Below are 18,070 nucleotides of genomic sequence, written 5' to 3' on the forward strand. Positions count from 1 at the left end.
TCAAACCACCGTTGTAGGAACGTATTAATACAGGGGTCTCCAAACTACGGCCCGCGGGCCGAAACCGGCCCGCGAGGGCCTGCAAACCGGCCTGCGTTAGCTGACCGGACATCCCCGGTATCCGGCCCGCCAAATATTTGAGGTGGTACCTATACTGCCAACAATTGAGTTTCGAGGCCTATCGCGACCAATACACCACGGCATTGTCGGAACTCTATCTTTACAAAGCGGAAGGTCATGGTTAAACTTGTGGCTATCCACAATAAACAGACAGACTCCGTGCGATAGTGAAAAAGTAGTAGTCTGCCTAAACAAAATGCAGTGAATTTATTTTTAACGTACTTCAATTACTAAATTAAATACTCACAATTACACTGCAGTTCCACTAAAAAATACAGGGAAAAAATACTCAAGTCGTGCTATATGTATTTTGATTTTCTGATTTTCCTTGTCTCTTCGAATTCAAACTTTGAATTGCCCCACACTTCGTCGTCTCACCTACTAGTACAGCGCATAAAACACTAACAAACTCGTGAGACACTCGCAACATAGACACAATCACGCAACAGAACTATCAAATATATGCTCTGGCTCTGCTACTCGCTACAAGACTACAAAACTAAACTTATTGTTGCGCCGCTTGAGATAACAATGCGTTGACTACTCTACCTCTGTTACGTCTTGCAGCAATAGTGCTGCTAACAATGATTTTGAGATTTCGTTAACTTTGCAGGACGCTTTCGTGAAGAATGTGCAGTGACATACTTTTTTGTCGGTGAAATTCGCCTGAATAAAATACGCCACAATTTCGGTCAGGTACGTTCACCAATCAAAATTATTTAAGTAAATAAAAATCGTAGTTCGTTTCAGTGCCAGCTATTCCCACGACCTTAGATTTTTGCGATTTCATCTTTCCTTTAGCCTAACATTACGGTAATCATGGAGTGCTAGGGTGCTTTAATCCCACTAGATAAATTTTGGCCCTTATGACTTCGTGGAGGAGTCAATGTGGGCCGCGGACTAAAACGTTTGGAGACCCCTGTATTAATACGTAAGATATTGACGCCCTCAGTAACCTGCTATCCCCCTACATCGCCCCCCCCCCCACTCCCACCCCCGCCCGGTCCTAGATCAGGCCCCTGTTTCATAAAGTACTTTTGCATAACACAAATATGAGTTCCACATTAACCGTAGCTGTACCGAAAGGAACTCTATAATATCAAAACGATTTAAATTGGAGTAGCACATGTATTGAATTAGCCCTAGGCTATCCTAACGAATCCGCATCATATTGTAATGTCCCCACAGCAAATACCCTCTATAACGCACCAATTAATTATTTTCAATCAAACCATTCAAATTCATTCACTTTGGAAAAGTTATCTGATCTGATTTTCTCGTAATATATGCGGCGACAGCTCGTCGACGCCAAAGTATTTTCTAGTGCATTTATTCTTTGAAATAACAGAGATGCATATATGCATTCTCCATGGTTGTTAGAGTGGTAGCTAGGGCAGCTTCTGGAGTATCTGTTGAGGGATTGACGTGTTTCTGAGAGATACATATTCTGCTTTTCTTCTCACTAAAGCGAGCCAATTAACATTTGTGCCGCTAGCGGTTTGTTTTGAAGAGAAAGAGATTGTAAAAGGAAAATAATTAAGGCGTGGAATCACCGGAGATCTGGACATGTAATGGAGATGGATTTAATACACGATTTCCTCCATAAATAAGGTTTGTGACTTTTTTGTTCTGGAGTGAATGAACGAATGAGTTTTTTCTGAATCATTTGTTGATCACGTTGGCCCTGTAATTAGTGGGGAATTTTCAGCTGTGTCGAAGAGAGCCTGCAATCACTGAGTCTGTGTTAAATCGTCCAAAAAGGCTTCGTACACATCTGGAATTCGCAATCTTTCGTAAAAGGAACAAATTGTCCAAACAATTGATTCTCCTGACTGACTGCAGTGTTTAACAGTAATAATAAATGTAAAGATCTCTTACAGCAAGCCAGCCGCTGATTACCAAGACGAAGGACTCCGCCAAAGATTCTATTTGGCTGATTCTTTTTATCACTATATCACGTAATGAAATCTTATATTAAAAACTATACATAGATAAAGGAGACAAAGAGAGAGAGCGAATGAAAATAGAGATAATACTAATAATCCACCATTAGTCTAATTTTTCGCCTGTCTTATCACGGACCAGCCAAGAACTGGGAGGGCCTTACTTTACTGTATAGACCTATGTGTGAAGGTGAAGGGATCTTAAAGACAACAGGTACACGTCTATACAGACAAGACATTACACAGAGATAGCGGCTAGCTGCATTGATCATCTATTCTTAGATTAAAGAGACGGCAACTAATTATCCGAACATTAAAATGTTAAAATACACTCCTGGAAATGGAAAAAAGAACACATTGACACCAGTGTGTATCAGACCCACCATACTTGCTCCGGACACTGCGAGAGGGCTGTACAAGCAATGATAACACGCACGGCACAGCGGACACACCAGGAACCGCGGTGTTGGCCGTCGAATGGCGCTAGCTGCGCAGCATTTGTGCACCGCCGCCGTCAGTGTCAGCCAGTTTGCCGTGGCATACGGAGCTCCATCGCAGTCTTTAACACTGGTAGCATGCCGCGACAGCGTGGACGTGAACCGTATGTGCAGTTGACGGACTTTGAGCGAGGGCGTATAGTGGGCATGCGGGAGGCCGGGTGGACGTACCGCCGAATTGCTCAACACGTGGGGCGTGAGGTCTCCACAGTACATCGATGTTGTCGCCAGTGGTCGGCGGAAGGTGCACGTGCCTGTCGACCTGGGACCGGACCGCAGCGACGCACGGATGCACGCCAAGACCGTAGGATCCTACGCAGTGCCGTAGGGGACCGCACCGCCACTTCCCAGCAAATTAGGGACACTGTTGCTCCTGGGGTATCGGCGAGGACCATTCGCAACCGTCTCCATGAAGCTGGGCTACGGTCCCACACACCGTTAGGCCGTCTTCCGCTCACGCCCCAACATCGTGCAGCCCGCCTCCAGTGTTGTCGCGACAGGCGTGAATGGAGGGACGAATGGAGACGTGTCGTCTTCAGCGATGAGAGTCGCTTCTGCCTTGGTGACAATGATGGTCGTATGCGTGTTTGTGCGCCGTGCAGGTGAGCGCCACAATCAGGACTGCATACGACCGAGGCACACAGGGCCAACACCCGGCATCATGGTGTGGGGAGCGATCTCCTACACCACTGGTTATCGTCGAGGGGACACTGAATAGTGCACGGTACATCCAAACCGTCATCGAACCCATCGTTCTACCATTCCTAGACCGGCAAGGGAACTTGCTGTTCCAACAGGACAATGCACGTCCGCATGTATCCCGTGCCACCCAACGTGCTCTAGAAGGTGTAAGTCAACTACCCTGGCCAGCAAGATCTCCGGATCTGTCCCCCATTGAGCATGTTTGGGACTGGATGAAGCGTCGTCTCACGCGGTCTGCACGTCCAGCACGAACGCTGGTCCAACTGAGGCGCCAGGTGGAAATGGCATGGCAAGCCGTTCCACAGGACTACATCCAGCATCTCTACGATCGTCTCCATGGGAGAATAGCAGCCTGCATTGCTGCGAAAGGTGGATATACACTGTACTAGTGCCGACATTGTGCATGCTCTGTTGCCTGTGTCTATGTGCCTGTGGTTCTGTCAGTGTGATCATGTGATGTATCTGACCCCAGGAATGTGTCAATAAAGTTTCTTCTTCCTGGGACAATGAATTCACGGTGTTCTTATTTCAATTTCCAGGAGTGTATGTAAGCATGTGAGGCGCCTTACTCAGAACTCTGGTGGTCTTCACTGTTGATATCGACGTCCAGCAAAGAAGGGGCGCCTGCGCGTCGGCCCTGGTCGCCGGTCGGACGTAATCCGTCAGCAGGTGTCGGCGTCCCGAGAGGCGTCCGGCGAATTCCTAATCGCAGCCGCCAGCGCCCCCACGCGCCCGACCGCGCCGCTTCATCATCGCCGCCTCCACCACCACCGACCACCGACCACCAGCCGGCCCTTCCTCTTTCGGTGGACATCATCCTCTCCCCCACCTCCTCTCCCCTACCCCCCTGGGAAGGCGGAGGACGGTCCTCCTGATCACATTTCATGTGTTTTCAGCACACAGCTAGTCTTCTGCTGCAAAGCGCAAATGTGGCCTCATGTCGTTCTCTGCTGCACCTTCTCCCTCTATTTTCGTTTCGTGGTTTCCTCCCGGGTCGACTATCCATTAATTATTATCCCAGTCTATCACGGATTACCGCTGTTCCTCGTAACGTTAAATCCATCCATTTAGATTACGAAATTAATCCTACAATCTGTCTGCCGCAGATATGCCGGTGCAGTTAATGAGTAAAAAGTAAAATTAGCCTGTAACCTAGAATTTATTTTCTCCCCCATATTATTAGTGAAAATAACTTATATCTCTGTGTCTTTTCAGGAAAAAAAAGGTTGTTGCTCCCTTATAAAGCCGTAGATAAATGATTTCCAGCTACCACCCAGTACTTTGTTCAGTTAACACTTCCTTTACAAACTGACCATAAGAACGCTACTGGTGAACAGAATTACTCTGGATTTTTCACAGCCATTGATAATGGAGGTACTTATTTACGAAAAGTAATTAAAATGATTCAGATTTATTCTATCCACTCTGAAATGTACGTAGAGTTTTTCTGAGACAGTCTCTATTCTCATATGAAGTTGAATGTGAAATAATCGAAATAGTCTTGGTCTAGCCTGTAGACATCAAGCTCTAATTAGTTCAGAATTATTCTCAAGTTTCCAGCAGATAGGCCTAAAACTTGTTTACTGGCGTTACTTACAAACCATCAGTTGACTGGATACACTTTTGAATTTTTTCTCACGAACGACTGTCTAGGACTGGAAAATATTCAAGACAATAAACTTTTTATTTTTATTTTTAAGTTTTCCTATAAACAGTACTATTCTCCTCCCTTCCCCAGCCGTTTGTACCTGTATTTACTTTGTTTCATCACAAACTGCATTTAATACCGTTCTACAAAATGTGGCTGACATGATAACTTCAAAAAGTAAACTGTATTGTTGAAGGGGTGTTGCAATACGTGGACCACATATAAATTCACGGTCCACATTATAAATTTATTTAATGACGTGATTGTATCAACATGGATGGTCTGTTATTCATCTAAAATGTCAAATGTCTATGTTAGATAGTTTTTTTTTAAAGCACTTTATTCTAGAGAAATTCCAATTGACGGAGTTAAAGGTGTGAGTAATAACTTTCTATTCTTATTATTCTACTAACAGTCATCAAAGAGTCGTATTGATGAGGAAGTGCAGAATGGCTAAGCAGGGATGGCTAGAGGACAAGTGTAAGGATGTAGAGGCTTATCTCACTAGGGGTAAGATAGATACTGCCTACAGGAAAATTAAAGAGACCTTTGGAGATAAGAGAACCACTTGTATGAACATCAAGAGCTCAGATGGAAACCCAGTTCTAAGCAAAGAAGGGAAAGCAGAAAGGTGGAAGGAGTATATAGAGGGTCTATACTAGGGCGATGTACTTGAGGACAATATTATGGAAATGGAAGAGGATGTAGATGAAGATGAAATGGGAGATACGATACTGCGTGAAGAGTTTGACAGAGCACTGAAAGACCTGAGTCAAAACAAGGCCCCCGGAGTAGACAACATTCCAGTAGAACTACTGACGGCCTTGGGAGAGCCAGTCCTGACAAAACTCTACTGAGCAAGATGTATGAAACAGGCGAAATACCCTCAGACTTCAAGAAGAATATAATCATTCCAATCCCAAAGAAAGCAGGTGTTGACAGATGTGAAAATTACCGAACAATCAGTTTAATAAGCCACAGCTGCAAAATACTAACACGATTTCATTACAGACGAATGGAAAAACTAGTAGAAGCCGACCTCGGGGAAGATCAGTTTGGATTCCGTAGAAATACTGGAACACGTGAGGCAATACTGACCTTACGAATTATCTTAGAAGAAAGATTAAGGAGAGGCAAACCTACATTTCTAGCATTTGTAGACTTAGAGAAAGCTTTTGACAATGTTGACTGGAATACTCTCTTTCAAATTCTAAAGGTGGCAGGGGTAAAATACAGGGAGCGAAAGGCTATTTACAATTTGTACAGAAACCAGATGGCAGTTATAAGAGTCGAGGGGCATGAGAGGGAAGCAGCGGTTGGGAAGGGAGTAAGACGGGGTTGTAGCCTCTCCCCGGTGTTATTCAATCTGTATATTGAGCAAGCAGTAAAGGAAACAAAAGAAAAATTTGGAGTAGGTATTAAAATCCATGGAGAAGAAATAAAAACTTTGAGGTTCGCCGATGACATTGTAATTCTGTCAGAGACAGCAAAGGACTTGGAAGAGCAGTTGAACGGAATGGATGGTGTCTTGAAGGGAGGATATAAGATGAACATCAACAAAAGCAAAACGAGGATAATGGAATGTAGTCGAATTAAGTCGGGTGATGCTGAGGGTATTAGATTAGGAAATGAGACACTTGAAGTAGTAAAGGAGTTTTGCTATTTGGGTAGCAAAATAACTGATGATGGTCGAAGTAGAGAGGATATAAAATGTAGACTGGCAATGGCAAGGAAAGCGTTTCTGAAGAAGAGAAATTTGTTAACATCGAGTATAGATTTAAGTGTCAGGAAGTCATTTCTGAAAGTATTTGTGTGGAGTGTAGCCATGTATGGAAGTGAAACATGGACGATAAATAGTTTCGACAAGAAGAGAATAGAAGCTTTTGAAATGTGGTGCTACAGAAGAATGCTGAAGATTAGATGGGTAGATCACATAACTAATGAGGAAGTATTGAATAGGACTGGGGAGAAGAGAAGTTTGTGGCACAACTTGACCAGAAGAAGGGATCGGTTGGTAGGACATGTTCTGAGGCATCAAGGGATCACCAATTTAGTATTGGAAGGCAGCGTGGAGGGTAAAAATCGTAGGGGGAGACCAAGAGATGAATACATTAAGCAGATTCAGAAGGATGTAGGTTGCAGTAGATACTGGGAGATGAAGAAGCTTGCACAGGATAGAGTAGCATGGAGAGCTGCATCAAACCAGTCTCAGGACTGAAGCCAACAACAACAACAATGTACAACAAAATCGCATTTCAGACAGTCCTGCCCAAAGCAAGGTGTAAGTTCGAAAATAACAACACAAGAGTACGCAAGCGTATCATGTAATTCTGTCTTCAACTTCTTGGGCGTTCAGTGTGGTAATCCTTGGAATTCAGCTTGTTTATTGTACATCATCTTCAGGCCTGAATATCAGAAACTTTTGCTCTGTGTGGGAATCCTTTGGCTAATATGTATAAAGTCAATTTCCTTTTCTTACTTGCCTCTGTGATGTGTAATATTCTAAGACAGTTTTACAGTCAGACGCCAATTTTTATTGAAAAAAAAATTATAGTAAGGGCATATTATAGTACGGCATGTGCACAAGGCTCCTGTAGAGTGCAGACTACTATTGAAGCAATTGAGTGCAGTTAGAACAAGTCCCCAGTTTATTAGCTCCCTTATTGACTTGCAATAGTGTACACCTGCGGACTATACCACTTGTGAAGAAATGTCATTTGGCATATAAATAGCTCCACTGGACAAGGGTCGTGAGCAAGCTTTCCCATGTGGAAAAAACAACCCTGATCACAAAGTGCCGCCACTCATGACATAATTATATGTCAGCCGTCCTACAGCCGAGGTACAGGGAAAGCTTCATGAAGAGCAGCAGCATCTTGCAAACTATTCCATTCAGTGTGAGAATGGGAGCGAGACAAGTGAAAGCTGTAAACGACAGCCATTGGTCCCAGCCTCCTGAAAATCTCCCTCCTGGCCACAAATAAAAGTGGACTACGTGGTGTGCTGTCATTCACCTAGTTTCCGGAGTCGGAAGATCCCGATGCTGTCTCCAGACAAATGGGTATTTCCAGACTTCAGGTACAGCTTAGACCGTGGAGAAGCTCAAATCATAGACCACCTTTTGCTGTGCTGCCGTCTCTATCCCGGGACCTTCAGCGAGGAAGCTGTCCTTCAGGCTAATGCTCTCGAGGCTGCCCACATTTAATCAACTGTGATTTTATCTTGCACGCACTATACACTGAGATGTTTATTTGAAATAGTTTTGTATTTTGTTATTTTCTGTGTGTTGTTTTTTTACACACGTGCTTGTCACAGGAATATAAATGTACGAAGTTAACAAGTGTTCGTCATTTTGTAAAACCATTGCGTTCGTAAATGTGATACAAGCAATAAAATTTACCTTTATCATGCATTTGCAACATGCAGATTAATTAAGAAGTATGTAATGTAGATGATTGTTGGGATTTGTCCTGCTATGATGTATGGTTGTTCAACTAGTCGTTTACCAGTTCACGTTAGTAAACACCCATGAGTTAGCGTATAACAAGACTGTGACACAGAAGGGAAAACGCACTGTTTAGTACATAGGGTAGCCACAGTTAAAAAAGTACATTGTCAATATTTAAGAATCTTCATATCGTCGTTTGCTAAAAAAGGTCTCACGAATTGATGGGACTGACAGTGCATGAAGACTCTTCAAGCCGCTCTAGGTGTTTTGTAGTCCTTTATTGGCAACATAAATGTTTCACACCGTTTCAGGTGCATCCTCAGGTGATGCACTGTCAATTAAAATAGTTTTCTAGAACAAAGTCTTATAAAAAACATTTTCATAAAAGTTCTCAAAAATATTCATCAAGCGTGCATTAATTTAAAAATGTTTTTCACACGCTTTAGCGGAAAATGTTAATGGCTTTGTCCAGTTTCACAGCCACCTACTGGTGCTTAAAGCCTGATTTACTATTGACAACAGCCTGTAATGGATCAATATTTTCGAGTGGCAACTGAACTATGGGACATCGTAGCTTCCCGATTGTTTGAGGGCTAATAATGTGAGTAATAGTTTTAAAAAAAATATTTTCTCATTTCGTCAGTTGACGCATGTTAGACAAATATTTTTAAGCACTTTTATAAAATATTTCCCCTTTTCTGTATATCCTATTCTAAAAAATAAGATTTTAATTAAGAGTCCATCAGCTGAGGATACATCTGTAACGGTGTGAAACAGATAGTGTTCCTAATAAAGGACTACAAAACAACTCATGAAACTAGAGGAGTCTTCATGCACTGTGAATCCCATCAGGACATAAGACATTTTTTTAGTAAAAAAACAGTTTTAAGATTCTTTAATATTAACAAGAAAGATAAATATGCAGACTTAAAAGTATTCGACTGCCTCTATAGTGAATTACATTAAATCTCTTCATTTCTGTGTGCTGCCTAATTGCATGTGCCCCGTGTGTGGGACTATATGTGGGAGTAAGTGTATATGTGTATGTGTGTGTGTGTGTGTGTGTGTGTGTGTGTGTGTGTGTGTATGTCAATTAATTTATCTATACGTAAATTAAATAATATTTAAGTATAATATGAGGTCTTTAAGTATAATATGGGAGTATACGTGTGCACGTGTGTTCCATTTAATTTGTCTATACATAAATTAATTACCGATAGTCTTTAAGTATAATTTGTGAACAACGATGATTAAAGTGTGTAAGAAGTGTGTACACCAGGTGCCACGTTCCTCACCATAATTATGTACAGAACATCAAAGTAATTAATCTCAGCAATATTAATACTATGCCAATAGAAATTTATTAGAGCTATACCCATGCTTAGCAGTATTATTTTTTGATACTGATGCAGTTGCAGAACAATGTCTTTGCAGAACACAGCAGTTCTTAGGTAGATAAGCACGCTGGACGAATATTAGCCGACTCACCACTCTAAAACCGTCTAACTCCCAACTTCGCTAATGGCCTCATTTCGGTGAGGAAGAAAGTCCACAGGTTTCTTCACGTATGCCACTTTCAACTGAAGCTACTAGTTGATGATTAGATCCCACAGAGGTACCAGACTGCGGGAGTGTAGATCGTTGTGTTTCATCCGTTATGTTACAATTTATCATGCTTATTAAACCAGAAAGTCACAGTTTCCATCTAAGAGGCCTATCTGCCAATTCTGATTACTTAAAGGAAACTTTTAAGTCCAGAATACATTAGACTCTTCACTATTTCTGGTAAGCACCGCAATACCAGGGACGATTGTATAAATTATTTGCAATACTGAATACTGATTAACATCTTCAAATAAATGGACATGATACATTGGTGGCTGGACCACAAGGAAAATTAGCAAGTCTGAACGAAAGATGTGTAAGTAGGCTGTTTAGGTTTTTATGTTGGTAACGCCACATAGCGCTCGATATGAAAATCACTGACCTTGCTGTGTAAAGGCTGTGGCTGGTCTGCATTGTTGGAATTTGCTGTTGTAGTGTTGGGCAGTTGGCTGTTAACAGCGCTTAGCGTTGCGCAGTTGGAGGTGAGCCGCCAGCAGTGCTGGATGTGGAGAGGGAAATGGCGGAGTTTTGAGAGCGGATGATCTGGACGTGTGTCCATCAGAGACAGTAAATTTGTAAGACTGGATGTTATGAACTGCTATATATATTATGACTTTTGAACACTATTAAGGTAAATACATTGTTTGTTCTCTATCAAAATCTTTCATTTGCTAACTATGCCTATAGACATAATTAGCAAATGAAAGATTTTGATAGAGAGCAAACAATGCAAACAATGTATTTACCATTTACCTTAATAATGTTCAAAAGTCATCATATATATATATATATATATATATATATATATATATATATATATATATATATATATATATACTGATAGACGTAGTTGGCAAATGAAAGATTTTGATAGAGAACAAACAATGAAAACAATGTATTTACCATTTACCTTAATAATGTTCAAAAGTGCTGGTGACTACTTTGAAGGTCAGTAAGACTTAGTTAGTTTAAGTAGTGTGTAAGCCTAGGGGCTGATGACCTCAGTAGTTTGGTCCCTTAGGAATTCACACACATTTGAACGAACATATAAACGTATACGGAATTACTAGCTTTAGATCAAAATTAACACAATAATTATTTTAGATAAAAGTCCGCATTTAGAAGTCTTCCCTTACTATTCATTTGCTCAGAAACTTGTATTTTTCATTGTAAATTGGAAAATCCCAGCAAACATCAACAGATAAATATAATTTTCATTATTGTAAACTTATAAGAGGAACATTTTGGGAACCATTTAAGACAGTCTGCGGAAGCGCATAATGTGAGCAGGACCTGTGTCTAAAAGTGTACTGCAGACTAGTTAGCACAAATTAAAATCCGTACAATGTGCCGAATTTTATCTAAATTTCGCATCCGAAAGATCTTTCTGTAATTCAGTGACTGTTTTAGATGGCTGACTGTAAACTTGCAGTTAATCTCAAGAACTGTCTTAATGTTGAATAATGCGTTATCCGAACTGCGACACTAACATTGAAATCTGAACAGTATTGTTCCCAAATTATGGTAACTGTGCACGTCGTTTTTGTTTTTATATGACTATATACTTGGAAGCATAGTGTAATTAGTAAATACGTTAATGATTTGCCACACGAAAATTTTTGAGTCACTTCAGTGTTAAATTACTGCACTTGAAAAATCATTATTATACGACATCAGTCAAGTGTAGGAAGGGACTTACCCATTTATCTGTGTATAAAATATAGTGAATGACAGTCGATCGGGCCATAAACGGCAGGTTATTTAACATCAAAGTGTAGTTAATGTATTTTGAGCAGTGAACCTATTGTGGATAACATCATCTGAAATAGCCTACTTTAGACAAACACTTTTTAGCATGATTCGACAGAGGCGCAGCTACCGGAGGCATATTAGCACGGGTAAACAGGATAATGTTACGACATGTTACCAGAAATCTAGAGAAGAATTTTGTAATACTTGGTTATGTGCTCTAATAACTGTGCGGAAATGACTGACCCGTCTTTTAAAAATCTCCTCTGGCGCTCAGAAACGTAGCTCTCGGCTCAAAGTATTTGCAGCATTTGTTATTCACAAACAAATTTCAGTTATTAAACTGGAGTAAATTTAATCTCAGTATTTACGTTATACAGAATTTAATGAATTCCAAATCCAATGCGTCGCTATGAATTATTTTCACACAGCTTTAATATTTAGCACCGAAGACGCTAAGTAATTAAAACGCTTCAAGAAATTTTAATTATAGTTACACGAAATTCCTCACTGGAGTTAAGTTATCCACATTGGAGATATATCTTACGTACGGTTCTTTCCGTAACGAAATGCATTACTTTCTGCATTGATATTTAATTCAACATGTGTCTTCGCTGTGGTTACAAGGTTCATACATAGATAAAATCATCGATCATAATATCATCAATATGTTTCGCTCTTAAGCACGTTTCACGCAGTATATACTACGTTTCGCACTGATACAGGGAAACCTTGATTTGTCCGCAAATGAGGAAGTTACCAGTCTATTGAAATTTATGTATGCGGGGTGGTTGTAAATAAACTTATGACAGGCCCCCATGAAAAACGAGTGGTCGTAGAACGATAAAAATTTGTGGAAACGTTTGTAAAGACATGCTGAAGACAGTAATGAATAGACCACTGAAAGAAAGACATTTTCGTCTCCACATCATAGGGTGATATTTGTTAACTGCGTACGAGTAACATGTTTACTTTCAGGCTTACAAACGTTGTTCAGTGTGACGATCATCTGCATGCACGACAATCTGGATACCATTTCCAATTTGTTCGCAGCACTTTCCGAATGGCGAGCCGTGAGCTGTTCAGCTGTCGTGGCACAGCTCGTACGCTGCTTGAAGGTCGCACGTCGGATCCAGCATTCACAGCCATGGCAACGGTAACTTCTTCAACTGTTTGTGGCGCAACTGGTCGTAGACTTCTCCCACGAGCAATTCTCCAACTGGCATTTAATTCTAAATTCCGAATGATATTCTTCAACTCTGGTGTGGAAAGAGGACTTCTCCGTACTCCTTTAATGCGTCGATACAGCCGGCTTTGTGGAAGAGCGGTTCTAGGCGTTTCATTCTGGAACCACGATGCTGCCACGGTCGCAGGTTCGAATCCTGCCTCGGGCATGGATGTGTGTCATGTCCTTAGACTTGTTAGGTTTAAGTAGTTCTAAGTCTAGGGGACTGATGACCTCAGATGTTAAAAGTCCCATAGTGCTTAAGCCCCCCCCCCCCCCCCCCCTTTGCGTTGATACTCTCAAAGAGCAGCTAAACTGTTGCTGTTGTTTTGATAAAACAGTTTTATGAGCGAAGCTTCACCCACCTTGTCCAGACGCGTGTTGACTGTCTGTAACTACAGTGCATACTGATGCTCGTGTTTCAAACCTACATAGCCGTACCAGTACCGGCGCCTAACGGCAAGTGATGACGTTAACATTACTTAATTATAACCACCCTGTGTTCTGTGCAAGATCAGTCAGAACAAAATGTGGTTTCAGTTTGCAAAAGTTGTCGTTATTCGCCGGCCGGGTGGCAGAGCGGTTCTAGGTGCTACAGTCTGGAACCTCGCGACCGCTACAGTCGCAGGTTCGAATCGTGCCCCGGGCATGGATGTTTGTGATGTCCTTAGGTTAGTTAGGTTTAAGTAGTTCTAAGTTCTAGGGGACTGATGACCTTAGAGGTTAAGTCCCTTAGTACTCAGAGCCATTTGAGCCATTCGTCGTTATTCAAGCGTCTCTGAAATGTAACCCTGCCACTGCTGTACGCATACTCTCTCATGGGATTTGCAGTTGATAACATGAAGTACTTCGAGTGCAATTGTCACATACACATACAGTGAGCAATAGAAGGAGAAGCAATTTTTACTTGGATAAAGTTTCTTCAGCCGTTGTACAGAAACACGTCTACTATTCCGCAGGTTTCATTTTCAACGAGCTTCCTGCATGAATGAAACGTTTGAGTGATAAACCAAATATTTTCAACCGTTTGTTGAACGGATTTCTTGTGGTGGGTTCGTCTTGTTTTGCACAGGAGGTTCTTGCGGTAGTATACACCCTTGACCTGCAACGTGTTCAAAATGTTCAAATTTGTGTGAAATCTTATGGGACTTAAGTGCTAAGGTCATTAGTTTCTAACCTTACACACTACTTAACCTAAATTATCCTAAGGACAAACACACATACCCATGACCGAGGGAGGACTCGAACCTCCGCCGGGACCAACCGTGCAACGTGTTGTTTATTGGTCTACAAAGGGTGAACCTGAGCTCCTACGAGAAAATTTCGGAGACAGAGACATTTTGTGCACATTTTTGCACAAGGGACTCGTGGTTTCCTGTGGCTCACTAAACTCGAAGTTTTGTTAGCTCGATCTCTTACTCCAGTTTACCTTTTACCTTTGCATCCGTATTGCACTGACAATATACTGATAAGCTATATGAATAGAGTATAGCGGAGCGGAGAAGAATGGAGAGTCGTTCCAGAGAATATACGTGCCGCAAATGGGGAAAAGTGATTTTGGCTAAGGGCAGATTCTTAAGCCCACCACCTGGAAACGACCATTTCAGAAGCGACGTCTGTTGGCGTTCTGCTGTCGTGAGAATCTGGTAGAAAGGCAGTGATACCACGAGATGATGTGTGTTGAGGTTGAGTCTTAGGTGTTGAACGACGTCGCCTTTACACAGAACGCGGATGCATGATCTGCATGATTGGTGGCGGTCTGAGGCAGATCTGGCGTCAGAGTACAGTGGTGGTGCAGGCCCTAGTCTTTCGGAGCAAATAGTTCAGCGCGCCTTGCTGAACATGGAGCTCTGCAGCAAGTGACTCCTACTTGTTCCCGTGCTGTCCAAAAGTAATCGTCCGTCTAGATTCTAGTGGCCACGGGACCATCGAGACTGTTCCGTGGATCAGTGGAAACCTGTGGCCAGATAGGGTGGATCACGTTTCCTGCTGCACCAGGTCGATGATCATATACAGATACCCCACAATCCAGGAGAACAGCTGTTCCTTAACCTGTGCTTTCGTTGGGCCTGTTTTAGTAAGCGAAGGCACCGTGACAACTCTGGAATACGTAAATATTATTGCAGACCACGCACGCCCCTTCCTCGATGGTGATGGTGTCTTCCACTAGCACAACTCTTCAGCTCAGAAGGACAGAATCGTGTTACAGCGGTTAAAAGAGCGTGAACTCACCTTCATCACTTGGCCACCACTTTTTTTTTTTTTAGGTGAGCCTCCTACCTCCCCTATAGCCCTACCATTTCCTCTCCAAAAATGCCGCCATCCAGTAGTGTCGACGCAGCACGTAAAGCAGGGTGCTGTGTGTAGCGAGACTTATTGCCATAAACCGAAAATAAAAGCGGAGGCATACTCTGCTATGCCTCAGGGGGCGACGACACACTACACAGAAATACACCTCTCTCCGCAGGTGTGAAGCAAATGATGAGTTTAGAAACGAAAAAGGAAGAAATAAATAAAAACAGAAATGAAGGAAAATTAAGAACAGGGATGGCAGCACACACAAATGTAAACGAAATTGGCGAGATAATCCCATCGCCCATAGAGTTAACGAAGGAATAATCCTCTAAGATAGATTACGTGTTTTCTAATTTTCCAATAATGTGCATATAAGGTTCACACAATTTCCATGTTAGCAATTGCCAGAGTATCAGTATCATAGAACAGTCTACTCGAGTGATGCCCAGAAGGCCAATGTCAAATCTTGGGTATAGGCAAGGCAAGGGTAGTTTGAGAGTCCGAGTGACAAAGATCCAGGGGTAAACTCAGGTAATTCCTGGACGAGGTGCCTTAGTCAACTCGGAACACCTTTTGATAACCATGAACCATCGCAACTTTCAGAAATCTTGCAAAGGTAATGGTATATTTCCGGTCAGATTCCGCCAGGCGATGCTGGCGCCACAGGTAGTCCATGAAAGAGACAGCATCGGTGAGGGAAAGGTCATAGATCGTGAAAATGGTGTGGCCCAAGAGCCACACCATTGCGTTACGTCGTGTTCGGGGGTTGGTCTGAATATCAGGGGTAAGGAACCAGTCGATTGACACATTGTCTGGTGTCGTCCCACCGATCAGCGCTAATAGCACTCGTGCAAGGTCCCACACTTCTGTGACGTGAGGACATAAGAGACGATGATCTGAGCTGAATCTGATGGAACGCATCTGGGACGCCATTAGTCTCCACTTACTTAGCTCCAGGTAGGGTGAATCACGTTTCCTGCTGCACCAGGTCGATGATCAGTGTACGGGAATTGCGTTACCTGTGAGTATACGTCTGCTGTCTTGCACCTTCAGAAACATGCCAAGGAGATTTCGAAACCACGTGGGACAGAACTGCTGCTGTATTGCATTCCAAAGGTGGGCCAACACGCTATTCACTTGCTTAATGTTTTGTTTTTCCGTCAATGATAGTTTATATGTTAACAGTGATGCACAGCGTTATGGATAGACGAACTGGTGAAGAGTTGGCCGATATAATCCTCAAGCATGGTTTTGCTGAATGCAGTACACAACGACGCTATGCTGAGCTGTCCCACAGCGACGGAAACAACTTGACAGTACTTCTGCAGCTATGCTTCAAGGTCTCATATACAGGGTGACAAGTACTGAACTATATGAAAATAAACTACACGCATATTTCAACATATAAATGTCACTACAGATATTCGGATTTAGATTATGACATGTTCGATATGCCTGCCATCAGTGGCGCTGATGTGGCACAGATGAACAGCGAAATTCTGCAAGACCCGCTGAAGTGTTGGAACATCGATGCTGTCGGTGACCTCCTGAATGGCTGTTTTCGGCTCAGCAATGGTTTTGGGGTTATTGCTGAACACCTTGTCTTTAATATAGCCCTACGAAAAGGAGTCGCATGTGTTCAGATCTGGAGAATATGGTGACCAATCGAGCTCCATACTAGTGGCCTCTGGGTACCCCAGAGCCAGAACGGGGTCCCCAAAGTGCTCCTCCAGGACATCAAACTCCTTCTTCGATGGGGTCGAGCTCCGTACGGCTTGAACCACATGTTTTGTCGAAATCAGCGTCAGTTTGGATAAAGGAGATGAAATCATCTTCCAAAACCTTCACGTACCGTTCGGTAGTCACCGTGCCATCGAGGAATATCGCACCGATTATTCCGTGACTGGAAATTGCACACCCGCTGAGGGTAAAGAGACTTCTCGATAAGAAATGCGCGTTCTCAGTCCCTCATAGGGGCCAATTTTGCTTATTGACGAACCCATCCATATGAAAGTGGGCTTCGTCTCTAAACCAAACCATCATGCGCGTACTAATTCCCATCATGCCCCGACGCCAACCATGCAACTTGAACGTCCTAATGCAAACCGTTCAGAAGTTATGACGTTTTTATTTCGTATACTGCAATAACTGTCACCCTGTAGATAGAACGTGTATCCAGACTGTGATATAAGGTTTTAACAGATTAAAGATTACTTTAGTTATGACAGCGAACCAGTAGGTCTGGACTGACAGGTTACTCTGTAACTGCAATATACGGTATCTTTGCATTTTAATTCATTCCGAAAAAAATTGTAAACTAAGATAGTTCTATCAGTAACTATAAAATCTCTCTTGTTAATTATATTTTTAACTTTATCTGACAGATCTGAAGATGGGCAGCTAGCCTGAAACCGGTTATTGAAAATAAAGAAAATAGCGATCAAAGACTGAAATTCCATATTTTTGTTTTTAGAACGTATACCAGACTGTGAACGTATACCATTGTTTAACGTGACCCATGTTTCTCACGGAAAGGTAAACTCACCAACCGCGTGTTACATCCGTTTGTAAGGGTGACCTCACTCGTTACGAGAATTAAGTAGAACTAAATTTTCTGCTTTCCTCAAATTACTCCACTCGTGCACACGAGTAATAAAGTAAAAATTCAAGAACATATTTATTTAGCAGGCGCAAACACTCCATACAGGGGAAACAGACACCATTGTAATTAACGTACAGGAGGCAGCCACAGGTCACATATTGTGTAGTCTGGCAGTTTTAGCTCCCACCACTTCGTATTGATGATGGTACTGGGTGGTGCTTTTAAGTTGTAACATG

Source organism: Schistocerca cancellata, chromosome 9 (assembly GCF_023864275.1).
Source record: "Schistocerca cancellata isolate TAMUIC-IGC-003103 chromosome 9, iqSchCanc2.1, whole genome shotgun sequence".
Lineage (NCBI taxonomy): Eukaryota > Metazoa > Arthropoda > Insecta > Orthoptera > Acrididae > Schistocerca > Schistocerca cancellata.